General features: G+C 36.0%; 1 pseudogene; it reads right to left on the bottom strand.

Annotated features, from left to right (window-relative positions):
* LOC109076928 overlaps positions 1-18,290 on the bottom strand; it is a 33,322-nt pseudogene that overhangs the window by 12,385 nt on the left and 2,647 nt on the right.

Here is an 18,290-nt window from a genome sequence, read left to right on the forward strand (position 1 = left end):
AAAGAAACTGAGGTTTGGAACAACTTTAGGGTGAGAAAATCATAACAGACTTTTCTTTTTTTGGGTGAACTATCCCTTTAATTATTGACTCGGGTTCAGATAAATATCCAATATTGAAAATATAAAATGCGTTTGAAACTTCAAGGACTCACATCTCTAACACTGAAGCGTAGTTTATCCCGCTACTGGTAGCCACTTCTTTTAACAGATTTGAGGTCTGATTCGCGCAGTTCTTCACAACTGACAATATGGTACCGCAGCAGGTCAGAACTGTGACTTGTATTTTTCCACTTTTCAACCTTCAGAGTCTGTCATGACAAGAAATTATATGACAACAGAAAAAAGTAAGGAAGTCATTATGAAATTTTCGATTTGTGCAAATGTTTGATTCAATGGTTTATGCTATTTCTAAGAGAAAACTGCCTTCGCAATCTTGCAAGCATCACTTTTAAACACAACTTTTGAAAAACAAAATTTGTTATATTGCCTATTTTTTACAATCCAATCAATAACAATATATTTATAATGTTATAATACTTTGGTGTGATTCAGTGCAGCATACCGAAACATTTGCCACATAATCAGCATGAGGAACAAATACAGTGAAAGGGCCTTGACTGTACAGATCTCGGACTCTCATTACCTATAACACACATTATTATTGTTGTTAATATATCTCGAATATATCAAGAAATTATAAAATTCTCCTCACAAATTGAAATGTGCACTTACACCAATATTTCTCCTCAACCAAGCTGCCTCAGGCATATTGAAGAAGCTCCTGCAATAAACAATAATAAGATTAATTTGAAAAGCAGAAGTTGTTGTTTTTCATGTTTTGTCAGTCATAATTAATCAGCCTAAAATTAATCTTAAATGATGCTTACTCTATTGACAGTCCCTGCACACTTAAAACCGTCTCCTTTGTAGCCAATATAGCATGTGCAATTACGTTCCCCATCCCCGAGGTATCTGCAAACAGCATTAATACTGCAGCCGCCATTATTCTGTGATAAAATAAAAATGTTTTGCATACAAAAATACCTAATATCAGATGATGATTTAATACAATTATTTGCTGTAATATTGTTTTTGAATTCTGTTACCTTGCGACAAGGATTAACTGCCAGACATCTATGACCTTGAGAAATAAAAGCCAGGCTTACATGCACATGCAACCTGAAACAAATATAATGTTCAGCATTTTAAAGTTGACTTCGTAATGTTAACATTTGTTGTTAAGCATGTACTAAAATAAGTGACACAAACCCTGTTTGGTCCAGTTTTCATACATAAAGCATTTTTGTCACATCCTCCATTGTCCACTAAGCAGGCATCCATTTCTGTAGTGAAAACACAATTACACAACTTTAAACAAGTAAATGCATACATACAATGCAAAACTGATAATTGAGGCCAATACAGAGCCCTGAGGCACATCCTAAGCACATATCACATAGCACAAAAAAATCTTAATCAAGGCTGATTATAATACTAAACTAATATCAAAGAAACTATAAAAAGCAGGCTAAGACCAAGTGAATAAAAACACCACAAGGGATCGATGAAGATTGTAAATGCTAAATTGACAAATGTTGCACAAATGCTTTGAGAGATGATTTTAAACATCAAATCTAAAACACAAATTCCATGGATCCACTAGACCACGCTAACCCATTTAGATATTAAAGGAAGTGAATCACACATTTACCAAGACACATAACTCCATCACCAATGTAGCCAGTTTTACATGTACAGCTCCTTTCACCAGGCAATGTTTTTGTGCAGTTTGCATTTATGGAACATCCTCCGTTGTTTGTGGTACATGGGTCAAATTCTGTGGAACACAAATCATTCACAATAAGACAAGGAATGTGCATTGGGAAAGTTAACAGGGTGAATTTTGATTTCACTGAGGAAAACTTCAATGACAAATTTAGCAAAGAACCACAAACACACCTTTGCAAAATGTCCCATTACCCTTATAACCAGCTATGCAGGAACAAGTTGGAGGAGCTCCTGAACCTCCTGAGATACAGCTGGAAAAAAAATGTTGCATTACAAAAGTGATGAATGTGTTAATAATGTCTTATATTTTATGTTTTTCATACTTACTTAGCATTGACATCACAAACCCCACCACAGGCATCATCAACTACCGCTGAAATTGAGAAAAGTTAATGACGTCAAGTGCATGAAAGTGAGAAACATGCTATCTGGCATAAAATAAGTTGACCTTAATACTGACCAACAGAGCAATTCACTCCCTTCCAACCTTTGTAACAAATGCACTGCCCCTTTCCCTCCATACCATCCAAACATTTGCCATGTTCACAGTGGCATTCTGTCAAATGAAAACCAAGGGTTTGTTGAATAAGGCTTCAACAGAAGGCCTACAGAAAGACTGTAGAATGGAAAGATTGCTTGTAGATGTTACCAGACTTGCAGTCTTTCCCATATCTCCCAGGTTCACACATCTCGCAGGCTGTTCCATGGAAGCCCTCATTACAGAGACACTCCCCACTGCCAAACAACCCATCCTTGCACTGACCGTTGTTGGAGCACCAGTTATCCACACTCCCAGGACATTTGGAGCAATCATGCCCAAAGTATCCTGGACAGCAGGAATGGTCCTAAGAAGAAAGTTATCATGAGGTTTGAATCTGAAACAGCTTTGAATCTGAATTTAGAAGTGCAAACCCACTACCAGTACATAACACTCTGGCCCGAAATACATCATTGCAGGAATCTCTAGCTGCCCAATCTTGATTTTATCATTGAATTGTTCAGAGTGCAAGAATGGCTTGCATTTTCACTGTTACCACAAGTGGGCGCTGTAGCAGAGACTAATATACAGGTGCTGGTCATATAATTAGAATATCATCAAAAAGTTGATTTATTTCACTAATTCTATTCAAAAAGTGAAACTTGTATATTATATTCATTCATTACACACAGACTGATATATTTCAAATGTTTATTTCTTTTAATTTTGATGATTATAACTGACAACTAAGGAGAATCCCAAATTCAGTATCTCAGAAAATTAGAATGTGAACTTAATACCAATACAAAGAAAGGATTTTAGAAATCTTGGCCAACTGAAAAGTATGATAATGAAAATTATGAGCATGTACAGCACTCAATACTTAGTTGAGGCTCCTTTTGCCTGTATTACTGCAGCAATGCGACGTGGCATGATGTCGATCAGTCTGTGGCACTGCTCAGGTGTTATGAGAGCCCAGGTTGCTCTGATAGTGGCCTTCAGCTCTTCTGCATTCTTGGGTCTGGCATATCCCATCTTCCTCTTCACAATACCCCATAGATTTTCTATGGGGTTAAGGTCAGGCGAGTTTGCTGGTCAATTAAGAACAGGGATACCATGATCCTTAAACCAGGTACTGGTAGCTTTGGCACTGTGTGCAGGTGCCAAGTCCTGTTGAAAATGAAATCTGCATCTCCATAAAGTTGGTCAGCAGCAGGAAGCATGAAGTGCTCTAAAACTTCCTGGTATACGGCTGCGTTGACCTTGGACCTCAGAAAACACAGTGGACCAACACCAGCAGATGACATGGCACCCCAAACCATCACTGACTGTGGAAACTTTACACTGGACCTCAAGCAACGTGGATTTTGTGCCTCTCCTCTCTTCCTCCAGACTCTGGGACCCAAAGGAAATGCAAAATTGACTTTCATCAGAGAACATAACTTTGGACCACTCAGCAGCAGCAGTCCAGTCCTTTTTGAAGCGAGACGCTTCTGACGCTGTCTGTTGTTCAAGAGTGGCTTGACACAAGAAATGCGACAGCTGAAACCCATGTTTTGCAAGTGCATGTGTTGTAGTGGTTCTTGAAGCACTGACTCCAGCTGCAGTCCACTCTTTGTGAATCTTCCCCACATTTTTTGGGTTTTGTTTCACAATCCTCTCCAGGGTGTGGTTATCCCTATTGCTTGTACACTTTTTTTCTACCACATCTTTTCCTTCCCTTCGCCTCTCTATTAATGTGCTTGGACACAGAGCTCTGTGAACAGCCAGCCTCTTTTGGAATGACCTTTTGTGTCTTGCCCTCCTTGTGCAAGGTGTCAATGGTTGTCTTTTGGACAACTGTCAAGTCAGCAGTGTTCCCCATGATTGTGTAGCCTATAGAACTAGACTGAGAGACCATTTAAAGGCCTTTGCAGGTGTTTTGAGTTAATTAGCTGATTAGAGTGTGGCACCAGGTGTCTTCAATATTGAACCTTTTCACAATATTATAATTTTCTGAGATACTGAATTTGGGATTTTCTTTAGTTGTCAGTTATAATCAACAAAATTAAAAGAAATAAACATTTGAATGGAATTAGTGAAATAAATCAACTTTTTGATGATATTCTAATTATATGACCAGCACCTGTATACTCTTCTTATATAGTAGTTAGTTTTCCATTTCAGGTCAACGACTGTCAAGACCGGGGAACAGTTCGAAAGATATGTTGAGGAGCAAGTATCAACATGTTTATAGCTACCTGAATAATAAACTGTTTAACAGCAAATTTGTAAGATTTTTTTATGAGGCTGTGGATAGAGCTAGGTCAGTCTGAAATCAAGAAAAAATATAGTTCATATAATTAATACAGCTTGATCCAACTCATTGAAATTTTCATTGACCAATAGAGGTACAAATGTCCAAATCTTTGAAGAGTGTCACTTTTGCAAACTTTTGCATTATTACTAAACATCCTAAAAGGAATAGTTTGCCCAAAAATGAAACCAAACCTAATTAAACACAAATAATCAAGGTCTTCAAACACATTAGAAACTTCCAGAAAAAAATGTCTTGGAGGCTGGTTGGAGCTAAATCTTTAGGACAGTGGCCCTGGAAATAGGATTGGACCCCCTTGATATAAAATGTTCAAATCTCTTCACAAGACTTGGACTAAACTCCTTTATATGGATTCTTTTTATGATGCCTTTTTGGATCTTCAAAGATTTGGTAACCTGGACTTCAGTGGAGTGACAGAAACCTCTCAACATATTCCATTCCTATTTGAAATGGAAGGATCTGAAATGGAACTCAAGTCTGAGTGCCCTCAAGTATGTACAACATAACCATGCATGTTGGAAAGCATTGGGAAAATTAGTTGGGTCTGAGTTTGTGAACTTATTTAGTATGCTTCTGATGTTATAATAGTAGAAAATTAAGTACCTTTGTTGTTCTCAAGCAGTCCATGTGACAGCCTTGCACACTCACTCTTTTTTTTCCAACTCTTGTCCTGTATTTACAGTTTGACTTCATATTTTGAGGGAACTTTGGTTGTATCTAAAGAAATTAACAGAAAGATGCATCATAAAATTCCTTTCATATAAATGTTAAACTAAAACAACAAAGGACTCTATATCATCTTACAGGTTTGGCATTAAAGAGGCATTTAGGTTCAGAGTTACAATCTCCACAGCGACCCTGCAAAGAAAGCAAACATTCCTTAACGTTGTCCATATGCCACTTTGAGATTCACCTCATAAAATTCAAATAGAAACTTACAGAAATCTTTAAAATCACATCTTTACTGCAGTGGTTCTTGTGAAGGTCTAAGACACGTGGGATCCCGAATGCAGTGCCATGCCTCGTCTCAGTGAAGCTTCCGTTAATGGGAACGTCATTGGCCATTGTCTAGAGTTTAGGACTAGTTAGTCACGACTAATTTCAAGTGTTGTACAGAATATGAGCTATTGTTGGTTGTGCAATACCTGATTATCAATGTCCACAAAAAACATGATCTGAGTGCCATTTCCCAAAAACGTGTTTTTGAAGAGTCCATTGCCCAAATGTTCAGGAAAGAGTTGCTCGCCTAGAATTATGTGATATTTTATGATGTCTAGGCTCTGTTGAAAAGAGACACTTTCATCAATTAATTTTATGAGTAAGACTAGAGTATCTCACTAGATCAGTAGTCTCAAACTCAATTCCTGGAGGGCCACAGCTCTGCAAAGTTTAGAGCCAACCAGCTAGGAAGTTTCTAGTAATTCTGAAGAACTTGATTAGGTGTGTTTGATTAGGGTTGGAGTTAAACTGAGTAGAGCTGTGGCCCTCCAGGAATTGAGTTTGAGACCAATGCACTACAGTATCATTTCAAAACATTCCACTCACCAGTTGTGTCGAGTTAGTTTTTCTTCTCAGGTACTCTTGCATGGCACTGTCATTTGGGACAAAAATGGTGTATTCTCTAGTTGGGATATTGTTTTCCAAGTTGTAGAGCTAAAAAAAAAAGAATAAGAGAAAAAAAAAATAGACACAACTATGTTTATGTAACAAAGTTATTCTGTAACCCTTGTACAGTTCTTGAAAACATTAAGTTATATTTCTAGATCAAACACACCAGCGCCGCCTGCCTGAAAAGGCTAAATTCTGGCGTGTTGTTCAGGAACTCCATTAAACCCAGGAGGAGGTGGAGGGAAATCAGATATAGAGCAGGTCGAAGAACCTGTAAGCAAATTTGTTACAGTAAAAATGTAAGATAATTTAGAAATGTTTCATATTTCAGAGACCAAAGGGTGATAATATGGCCAAAACTAGGCCAGAGAATTTTAAGAAGGAAATCAGAGTGTTTCTGGAGAATAAATTTTAGGCATTGCTAAGAATTTCTAAATGTTTTAGAGTGTTGCTAAGGCATTCTACATGTTTTTAATGTAGGTTTTGTTGTTGCTATGCAATTACTAAGGTGTTATATGTGTTCTTATGTTGTGTTCACACCAAAAGCGAATATTTGCATTGCATTACTCACTCTAGATTACTCGCTAGATGTTTTTTGCAACACTCTTGAGAATAAAATGATAAAAACGTTCCCATCTCATCACCTGTCTCTCATTAAATCTCATCATAGTTCACAGCTGTCTCACATTAGAAGGACTTTAAAAGTAGCACACACACTCTCTGTCTTCGCTGGTGATTAATTGTTCAGCTCTTCCAAGTTTCATAGATTTTGCCTTGTGTTTTGATCCTTGGACTGTTACCTTGTTTTAGATTTATTGCTGCCTGCCCTGACCATCGCCTGTCTTTTGGACTATTCTTTTGCCTGTGCCTCAGATGTTATTGTTTGCTGGTGTTTGCTGTGTTTGTTCTGCCTTTTGTGACTACGCTCTATGAAATAAAGCCTTGCTTTTGGATCCCCAACTCCGTCGTCACAACTCCCTACATTACACCCTCCTTCCATGCAACTCCAACAAATGTTCTCATTAATTGTAAATTAATAAAATAAAGTTTAATACTTTTGATTTAAAAATAAAAAAAAAAAAAACACAACACTTTGCTTTAAGTTTAATTACCGTGTCAATGATGTGAATGCACCCATTTTATTGCCTTGAGGTCCGTTAGCGAGGATGGTAGCATTGCCGATCATGAGCTCCTGGGAACATGAAGTGTTAACAGGTCACATCAGAGCAGTTAAAGATGACCAGTTTAAGGTGTTAATTAATCTGAGTGGTGGGTTTGTGTGACTATTACCCTGCCGTTGCTATTGACCTCCCATTTAGTCTTTCCTAGAGTCTGTACTGTTTTACCAACCAGCTGCAGTAAGTCTTCAGAGGTGTATATCCCATCTAAAAAAATGAAACTCTAGACAGAAATTGCAAATTAAAATTTTTATTTTTTTTAAAAATCTCAGAAATCAGTTTGCAATGTCGATCCAAACACTTACTGCAGAAGGTGAGGAAGCCTGTAATAATCAAACCAAAACAACTCCTCTGATTTGGTGAGGTTTTTGAAAGCAGCTTTAGATGGAACCAAAGCTGTGACTCTGCTGTCGCTGTCAATCACTTTGTGCCTCTGCAGATGAACAGAAATGTTGTATTATATTATTTGTTTACATACTTGCATTATGTTACTACAACATTATTGTAAATTAATTAAATGACAGTTTACTTGGGTAAAGATGATGAAACTTACTAGAAGGAAGCTGTGGAAATGTGAATAAAACTCAGAGTTTCCCATCTAGCTCCTGAAAATAAAAACAATAATGAAAAGATGAACAACTCTTAACAATGTTTAGATTTGTGTTTGAAAATTGAAAAAAATAAGGTATTTTAATTGTGTTTTGAGCTTTTGTTGTTCATTTAAAAATAAATACTTTTTTTCATTTCCTTTTTCAATGAACTCTCATTCTAACTGACAGAACTGTATTCTGTTTTTCAGTCAAAACAAATTTTGTTCATTTATGGTTTGTGTATGTTGTGTCCATTTAGTTTGTGGTTTGTGTTGTGTTCATTTAGTTTGTGGTTTGTGTATGTTGCATTCATTTGAAATATAATGTATCAAAAATAATGAAAAAAATTATGCATTTTTATATAAGTTTTGTTATTAGTACAATCTTTTAATCATTTAAATAAAATGTAAAAAATAAACAAAATTTATTGCTGTTATTTATTACTAAACCATTTTTACGCATTTTTAAAAGCCTAAAAACAATGTTTGTTGATAACTAATTTATAACTTTACAATTAAATAAATGCATAAATGCATGATCTTACCACAAGCATGTTTCCGTAACATGTGAGTCCATCACCTTCATATTCGTTTCGGCACACGCATTCACGTATTCCTGGGCTCTTTAATTTACATGTGGCCTGAACACATTATCATACTGTTACGCCACATTACACGCTAGCTCTTGCATGTATAAAGGAGTGTTAGCCTTTAAATATAATTTCACCAGCATACATATTTTGACAGGTTGTTCAGAAATGTACAGATGTATTTAACAGATAAATCTGCAAGTATGAAATACAGACCAGAGAATGGCAGCCTCCGTTATCTGACAAACAGGGGGTTGACGACATTACAGACGATGCCATCTCCCATGTAGCCTTTCTTGCAGCTACATTCATTCTGAACAGAGAACAGGTTGAACAAAACTCAGTTCTGGGTTTGCAATAGTAATTTTTTCTTTTATACTTTAAGTTCTCGGTTGTTTTATTGAAGTATAAAATTCCTTTGGAGAAAAAAAACGGTAAACCTTTAAAATTAAAAAACAAAAACTGTAAACCTTTTAAAATTAAACCTTTAAAAAATTAAAATAAAAAATGAAACTGTAAAAAAATGTTCTGCTTATACAAAACGTCAATATTATAAAAAGCATATTCATTTTTTTATTCTTTTTATATACTTGCTCAAGCATTGAATCATTGTTTTGATTCCCAGTAAAATTTACATGCATGAACAAATAAAAATAAATGCCGTCAACACAGCGTGTATACATTCCTATATGTATGTATGTATTGACAGATGTATTCTCAACAGTATAAACTCAACCAGTATAAATGCTGAGGTAGTTGAAAAACTGACATAACAAAATACTTGTGCGTAAATGAGAAACAGCAACACAATTTCAAGAAAAAAACATAACCAGAATTTCCAACAACTAATATATGTGTTTGGGTCAAATTGACGAAGAGCATAATAAGGGCTAGAGATGACATGTGTGAACCTCCAAGATGCAAAAGACTTTCAACAGGAGCTTCAGTGAAATTATTTTGTGATTTTTCTGTCCTACAGGTTAACTGTATTCTCACAGCTTGTTCAGTATTACCTGTCCTGGTCCAGTGACTGTGCAGTCTGCATTTTCATGACATCCACCACGACTCTCACTCAAGCAGTTATTGATTTCCACACACAGACGTCCATCGCCTGTCCATCCTTCCATACAAACACAGTTCACCTTTCCTGCATCATACATACATCCGGCCTATAAAACAAAAACGTTAAGCTCAAAATTATTACTTTTAGAATCTGATCAGAATGATCTGATTTCTTTATTCTTATTATGGTTGAAGAACACAGGCCTAGCCAATGCTGGAAATCATTTTCATGTGTCAGTTTGAATCAAAGGAGCGAATTTAAATCACTGCAACTTCTGAATTCTGATGTACTAGTAAAAATTAGGCAGACATCATTTCAGATTTCTACATGTGAGGGCTAAAGGCAAATGCTGGAAAAGGGAAATAAACATCTGTCTCACATTGACGTCACAGCCTCCTCTCTGAGGCTGGAGGCAGGGATTGGTTTTAGTGCAGGTGTAACCGTCTCCATCGTATCCAGGCAGACAAACACACCTATAGCACAATGGACGATAGATCAATAACATGCCAAAGACTGATGGCGATTAACAAGTCAGCACATAAACTGGCATTACATACATGCTTGCTTCAGTGGGCACTGCAGTAAAAGTACTGGGTTGACAAAACAAAACAAACAAAACAAAACAAAAAAGACAATAACGTAAAATAAATGTGCATTGCAGAGTAAAAGTATTAGGTTTAAAAAAAAAAAGCTAAATATTAGTCAAACATTTTGTCTAAACTAATCTAAACTAAACTAAATTATATAAAATAATAAAAATAAATAAATATATATTTGCCAAAATCAATGTCCAAAACAAAATAAAAAAGTATTAAATTAAATTAAATTAAATTAAAGTGCACTGAAGAGTAAAAGTATTGGGTTGTAAAAAAAAAAAAGAATTTTGTCTGAACTGAATAAATAAAATAAATTAATAAAGCAAAAATTAAAAAATATTTGCCAAAAAAAAAAAATGCTAAAATTAAAATGAAATACCAGATTGCAGTGTACAGTGATCTACACATCATGCTCAAGTGATACTAACATGGTTTGATCATTGTTGTAGACACATTTAGCGTGAATGTGGCAGTGCTCGAGGACACCGTCTGAATTGCAGGGGGTAGGGGTCTGGTCACAAAGCTCCCCTGAAAACCCTTCCTGACAGGATCCTCTCCTACACACCCCCATACTGCCAGGTCTGTTATCACACACGCCATGGACACAGCGGCAGTCTACAGGAGCAAACAGAGCACGAGCAGAGGAGAAGGTCACAGACGCTGGTACTGTATTAGCAGAGTTAAGCTTTGGACAAAGAAACAGAAGGAGGTATTATGAAAGTATATAAGGTATATAACTTCACCTTCATTACAGTTCTCTCCATGTTTGTTGGGGTTTGAGCAGAGGTGGCAGCCTACACCCGTAAACGCTGGTTCACATTTACAGGAGCCGTTCCCACTGATGCCATCAAAACACTACGAACAGACACATGACAAATAAACACCAGAGCTTCCAGTCACGACCGTAGCGAGTACATATTTGTATACTTACAGTCCCTTTATCATAACACGGGTGCCGGAAACCCCCAATGCATGGTTTACAGTCTGGCCCATAGAAACCACTGCAACACTGTGGCGTCTGAAAACAAGATATCACACGTCTCACAAACTTCTGTATTCATACAGATTATTGGTTATAAATTGAGTGCATTAGTGCCCACATTACATCAGTGGCATTGGTTCCGGAAGCATTTTTTGCTATTTATTTTCCCCCAACAGAGTTTAAAAAAAGTCATAAGTCTTAATTTAAAAAGCAAACTTTGATTTGAAACAACAAAAAAAAAAAAAAAAAATCACATTACAAACTTTGATTTGAAGCAACAAAAAAAAAAAAAAAAAAATGGACAAAAAGACAAAGGTACAAGACTGTTTATTTAACAGAACTACAATCCCATGAACCACTGCGAATGACATAATTAAATTAAACAATATTGAAATATAAAACTACTCATTTAAAGTTGTTGATTATATGAGCAGAAACAATATATTTTGAGGTTAATGCAAAATATGCATTTATTTACAAGCTCTTGAGGTATGTTTTGTACAGAATCATGGGTACTGTAGTTTTTCATCAAGAATTCTGCTGTTAAATGGGATTACTTTAAAAATAAGTTGAAATAATGCTCAGGTTGATGACTTCATCTGAAGTATATGCCATTAATGATCAACCTTGTAGCATATCGTAGATCTGTCGTAGATAAGTTATTGTTAAAAAACTGTTTAACTATGTAGAAAACGAATGGAATTTTTTACAATTTTGCAACAATTGCAGACATTTATGGAAGGGTTGTGTTTGTATGTGTTATCTGAGACCTTGTTTTCATACCCTCTCAGTAATGTTGCAGTATTTGGCACAACCTTCCTCGTATACAGAATACGACCATCGGCGATCAGGAATTGGTTCGCAGCCTCTTAAATGATTTCCCTAGGTGAAAAAAGCCCAGATGCAGTGTTCGCATCAATAAATTATGCAGCTCTGCTGTAAACAGTGCTGGTGTTTAGATTTTCTTCATTGGTTGTTGTAATTTTGAAAATACATTCATTTAAAATGTCTTTTAATAAGTACACATTGATTATAAATGTGTTAATGTGCTTATATAGTTCATAAATAATTGAAAACATCAAATACCAGATCAACACTTCCAGGCGGACATCGTGTCTCATGGATATGGCTGCATCGGACACAGGTACCCTATGAAAAGAAGTAAAATTTTTCACAGAATTTATAGAAAATCTTGTTGCAAAGATGTTTTATTATCCATAAAATTATGTTGAATAGAATTATGGTGTTGAATATTTGTTTTGCTAGCAACAACTATGTGTAGTCACGCATAAAAAGGCACCTACAAAAGAGATCCTGCTCCCATTAATGTCACACCACCGATGGGGCATTATGGGAACTATAGAGGAAGGTACAAGAACTCCATCAATTAGGTGAATGATTCCATTAGATGTTACAATGTCTTTCGTTTCGAGAGGTATTCCTTTATCGCCCAGGAAGACTCTTCCCTGTGGATTGATTGAGAGCGCATAAAACCAACAGTTCTGTCATTTTTCGATTTTCCCATTATTACAATGTCACTAAGTCATCAAATTTTTTATTTAAAATCAGAATGAGGCCCAACATATTTGTACCAAATTTCATAAAATTTGCTCATTCTCATCAGGAGTCATAGCTAATGCAATCATTAAAGCAAATTTACTTACATCATCAGAGGCATTGATCCTCAAGATCTCATTGGCCATTGTTGTAATCTCAGACATGCTAGCAAGCTGGTCCACTGTGACCTAAGGCAAAGATATTTGAGATAATGTATGTTATCCATTTCACAACTATGAAACTGGGCCAAAAATTTCACCAAATATGCTGGTTTAAGACTAGTTTTAAAACACAAACATACATTTAAATATTATTTTAAAACTCACTGACACAAAGATTATACTAAATATTGCACTTACATCCTAGATTAAAGATTTTAAAGATTTTAATTAATGTCTGTTAGTTTTGTCTGTTAGAGTGTATTGCTACCCTGATAGCACACGTAGATCTCAGAGACGTCTATTTGATGTCTGCATTTACATCTGCAATAAGAATGTATGTAAAACTTACACATCTGCAATATGTCTATAGGACATTTCCTTTTAGATGTCAAATAGATGTCTATTAGATGTCTTTAAGATGTTTATGATTTAGAATGTATGTAAAACTGACATCTGAAAGACGTCTGTCAGATGTTTGTACACAGCAGATGTTTTGAAAAAGCGGTTGGAAAATGGTCCTAAAGTATTGCTGTCTAAATGCTAACTCCATTCTTGTGAAAAATCTTATGAAATTGTATGCTGAGCAGCAAATTAGCAGCAAATGCTAATTACGCAAGAGCTTTACAGAATGAGGTTTACCACCTAGATATGATTTAAAGTGCCCCTGTTATGGATTTTTGAAAATTACCTTTCATGCAGTGTGTAACACAGTTCTGTGAATGTAAACGTCTTGCAAAGTTTTAAATCTGAAAGTGCACCATGTATAAAGTAATTGCCTTTCAAAATAAAGAGTCGACTCTGAATCATTAAAACGAGTCATTTTTGAAACAAATCCCAAGCTGTTTCATGTTGACATCAACATGAAACATTACTATATTGCCCGCCCACTTGTTGGTCTTTTCAAGTCTGAATGAAAATGCAAATTCATTCTTTGCCACTAGATGCTGCTTTTGGAGTGGTAAAAATAGCTGTTTCCCCGGTAACGGTGTACACAAAGCAGCACTGTGCTCACAAACACTGCTTTATCAGGCATTACAGACAAGATGAAATGAAAATTAGACCAATCACTGCAGACTAGCATCACGCAAAGGCAGGGTTTGGAAAAAAGAATCATTGAGCAAATCGTTTGGGAGTCGTTGAGCAAGTAAGACAAAAATAAATGCATATAATAAGACAATTAAAGTGTTTTTTGACCTTGCATGCATGTCAACCTGTTGTTGGGGACTCCCAAAACCAAAATATGAACCTATCATTTCCCATAATAGGGGCACTTTAAACATTTGCCCCAACAACCCAAATAAACTCGTAGGCATACACATTTTTGTCCAATCAAATGCTCTCTAAAATAGGAATGTCTCTACTTTTAATATAACCTGCAAATGACTAGCATTAGCATGTAGCAAATCATAGCTTTGGAGGTGTGACAAAAAGCAAATATGTGCTTCCCCAACTTCCAATTTCAAGAAGATTGCATTCGTCAAACCATTTCATGGGAAGCAATGTTCATAAATGCCTCATTTTAAAGTCAGATTAACTGTGGGTAACGATCATTTTGTATGTCAAAGGAGACTTACAGCAGCCAGGGAGAGCATATGGTGTTTCAGAAGCATCTGAAGCTTTGGTTTGGCCTTTAAAACAAAGAGATGAAAGATCAGTGTGTGTTATATGAACAAATATATGAATATCCTGAAGATTTGATTAATACACTGAGTAAATTTTTATTAAATATTCGTTCTGAATAATTTGCTTATACAAATCCATCTTCATTTGATGCAGAAAGCATATAATGGCAGCTCACTTCATTCAGCATGTACATAAAACTTCCATCTCTGGATTTGTCTATGGCTGTGTTGGTTGGAACAAACACTGTAAGTGGACCTGAACCTCTGAGAGGCAACAGGGCTCCACAATTCTGCAGCAGAAAGAGAAAAAATGTTCTCAATACTTGGGTTCAGCTGAGAAATGCAGAAAAGGAGCATGAGAGGAGATCACTCACATCAACCAGAGACAGAAATCGACTGAACCTGTCATCCACTCTGAAAATCTCCCCAATGGTCTTTAAGGAGAACTTGACACATTAGGACATCTACATTAGATGGTGTTGAGGTTGGTGCTGTATGTCATTCATCAGATATTATTAGATCAGCTGCTTGTATAACAGGTTGAACAGCTTTACCTCTATGTTGTTGTTTGTAGACTCGATATGAGCAAGAGTAAAGGGCTTGTCAATAATATGAATTATTCCATTGGATGCTGGGATGTCGCTCTCAAGTATAGTAAACAACACGTCTGGATCCCTCATCAGGATAAAGTGCTGCAGACACATGCACAAATCAATGGATGAAGACATGAATAGATCAGACAGAAAAATAGACTAATGAGAGAATGAATAGAACAATAGACAGACATAGTATGATAGACAAAACAATAGAAAGAACAATAGAACCACAGACAGAATGACAGCGTTTTAGATAACACAATAGAAAGAACGATAGATTGTAAAATAGAACAATGTATAGTGTGATAGAGAGACAAACAGATAGACAGAATTATAAATAGCATAATACGATAGATTGACAAAAAATGTTAATAAACAATAGTATACACAAAGATATAAATAAAAATATAAAAACATATAAACATACAGAAAAAGAAAAAATTATAATAAAAAACATAATGATATGCATACTGATAAAACAATAGATAGAATGATAGACAATACAATTGAACAACAGACAGAATGACACAGTGATAAACAAAAAAAGAAAGACAGTTTTATAGACAAAAAATGTTAGTACAATATAAATGATGACAGATGGAATGTTAAAACAGTAGACAATCAAAGAACAATCAAAAGAAAGACAGAACAACAAATAGAATGAAACAAAAAAAATCACATCAAAGAGAATGACAGAACGACAGACAGCAGGATAGAATGACTGATGTAGAATATAACTGGTATGATAGACAGAATGACAGACAATGATAGACAATTATAGAATGATATAAAGAATAATAGATAGATAGATAGATAGATGGATGGATAGATAGATGGATCGATGATAGATAGATAGATAGATAGATAGATCAATGGATGGATAGATGGATAGATGGATGGATAGATGGATGGATGGATGGACACCTTTTTTGTTTTGAACCTGATTTTTTCCCCTCCGTACATCCACATGTCTTTCCCCTCCAGATCAGTGTAGAGTTTCTGTCCGAGGATGAGGTGATTTTTGCACACTGTGTTCAGGACGCTGATCGAGGATTTTGCTGCAAGCCTCTGAAGAGCACAGCATATGTAAACATCTGCTCACAACAAACAGGAAGTTGTCACACCATAAACAGGAAACATTATGAGGATGTGAAACACAAACTGCCAGGCCACTGTTTGGGTGTTTTTCAGTCTGCTTCAACCCACTTGGAAAGGATTCTGTCCCGCAGGAATGAACGCAGTGAACGGGCCGTGCTGGCTGAGTGTGAACTCACACGCTTGCTCTGAAAAACACAACACACTGTCAGTGCTGGCTGATAAAACAAACTCAATTGTTCACTCAATGTTGGATAAGAAAAAAAGAGCGGGAGAGCAGGTCTGGTGATCTCTGCGGACCCACCAAAGAACCGAATGCTTCCAGTGAGGTTTCCTGCCTGACTGCCCTCTCTGTCCAGCTCCAGAACTCTTTCCATGAGGTTACCATAGCAACGTCTGCCATCGCCGATCAGCTGAGCATTGCAGCGGCAGCTGAAAGAATGAAACGTCTCAGTTTATACCCCTGGCCTTCTGTGAGCATCTGAGCGAAACATCTCAGCTATTCATGATGCAACAGAATCTCTAATTAAAAATTTAGAAAAAAAAAAAAAAACCAAAAAAAACAATATCCAAATTAAAATTCAATAAAAAAAAAAGCCTACTTAAAAATTTAGTAGCCTACTTAAAAGTCAATAAAAACCATATAAATTGTGTTTTTTGTTCACTGTTTTTTCCTTCTATATTCTTTTCCTTTTATATTAGCGTAATGCATCTCAAATTTTTTCCTTCTATATTCTTTTCCTTTTATATTAGCGTAATGCATCTCAAATTACAGTAATGAAATTAAGATTTATCTGCATTATGGTGATTAGAATTTAGTGGGAAATGTGCTTAATTCTAATGAAATTTATTTTACAATGCATACAAAATTAATAAACATATTAATCTTAATTTATGCTGATTTATATTTAAACCAGTTCCATAAATTGCAATGTTCTAAAAAAATAAGCTTCATTTTCATTAAACTAAATATAATTTCTTAAATTTAAAGAAGACATATTATGCCCCTTTTTACAATATGTAATATAAGTCTCTGGTGTCCCCAGAATGTGTCTGTGAAGTTTCAGCTCAAAATACTCCACAGATCATTTATTATATCATTTTGAAAATGCTTTGAGTGGAAGCAGAAACATGCTGTTTTTCGGTGAACGTGATTTCACCAAGTACAACATGTCCCTGGATCAGCATCCTTGTTGATCCTGGAACAACATTCCAATCAACTGATCAGAATTGAGGGAGAAGTTTTCAAAAAATGCCTGTTTTAGGCTTACAATCAAGGTTAAATGCTTCTACACCCTTGTTATTCACCATCATTTCCCACTGATTTTAGGAATAAATTATGGGTAGGATTAGGTTCAGGGGTAGGGATTGGGGTAGGTCTATATCTTTGGACAGTAATGTTGATCCAGGATCAACAGAGATGTTGACCCAGGAACATGTCTTACTTGGCAAAATCACAGCGACCCTGTTTTTCGTGCCTGTCTCTTTAAATGCAAATGAGTTGCTGCTCCCCGCCTCCTTTTACAGAATAGAGCTGCACCGTTACAGCTCAGACCTGCTAAAAACATCTGTTTTGGTTCTGATTATCATGTTTATCACGCTGAAATCATGAGTTTTAAACCATATGAGTTTAAACTTCTAATATATGGTTTTCTGAGAGCACACGTCTGAAGCAAACGGACAGAAAGTGTCTGTCACAGCATGTGAGTATTAAACTAAGTTCTCTCTCACACACAAGTTTACGTTAAAAACACATATGAGTTACATAAACAGTCGGTTATGTCTGTGAAGGTAAACTGCTGGGAAATAAATTGCGTGTTTATTTTAGATCTGTGTGGCAGCAGCAATATATAGTAAATGAGTCAATATATCCACTGCTCTGTTGTCTCCTCTGAGGCTGGGACTCCTAACAGTGTTCTGTGCTCGTCTGTGCAGCCAAAGACAGAACTCGTATGTTTTGCTTAAACTTTCGCCATGGCATTAGAGCCTGTACACCGTTGTCACTTGCGAAATCAAAATGACGGTAAGTTACGGTAAACTTATAGATTAAGGGGCGGTAATATTATAATG

This window comes from Cyprinus carpio, chromosome B22 (assembly GCF_018340385.1).
Source record: "Cyprinus carpio isolate SPL01 chromosome B22, ASM1834038v1, whole genome shotgun sequence".
In the NCBI taxonomy this organism is placed as follows: domain Eukaryota; kingdom Metazoa; phylum Chordata; class Actinopteri; order Cypriniformes; family Cyprinidae; genus Cyprinus; species Cyprinus carpio.